This window comes from Triticum dicoccoides, chromosome 4A (genome assembly GCF_002162155.2).
Source record: "Triticum dicoccoides isolate Atlit2015 ecotype Zavitan chromosome 4A, WEW_v2.0, whole genome shotgun sequence".
Lineage (NCBI taxonomy): Eukaryota > Viridiplantae > Streptophyta > Magnoliopsida > Poales > Poaceae > Triticum > Triticum dicoccoides.
Genome location: NC_041386.1, coordinates 3,279,405 through 3,279,993, shown reverse-complemented (window position 1 = coordinate 3,279,993; position 589 = coordinate 3,279,405).

The following is a 589-nucleotide window of genomic DNA, read 5'->3' as shown; positions in this document are numbered from 1 at the left end:
TCGTCCACCTGCAGCAATTGCTACTCATCCAGATCGGAACCGACCTTGTCCACCAGAGGAACAGGGACGTGTCCGTGCACCTGCGTGACCAAAAGGAGCAACAACTTGAGGGGAGGGGAGGGGATTAGGGTTGGAGCAGGGGAGAGGCCGGCATCCTGAGCAGGCCATTGCGTGGGCGCGGAGCAGGCAGAGCACAAGCACTCGGAGGCCAAGGTCAGACGACATCGCCGGCGAATCTGCGAGCACCTTGGCTGCCGCCTGACCTGCTCACTCTCCCTCTTCTCTTTCCTTCCCTTCCCTTCCCTTCTGATGACGAGAGGTCGAGGCTGCGGGCGGCGTGGTGCGAGGGAGACGAGGAGAGAGGTCCACGGCGGCGCGGTCTGAGGGGCGTCGACGGCGGCGAGGTCTGCGGGGCGTTGGTGGCGGTGAAGTGGGCGGGGCTGCGAGGTCTGGTGGAGGGAGAGGTCGGGGAGAGGGCTGGGGCGAGCGGGCTGGGATGCGGGAGGACGGGGGTTGAGGGCGCGGGTGCGGTGGAGAGGCGGCTAGGTCATCTACACGGCAGCGGACGCAATTTATATGCGTAAACATG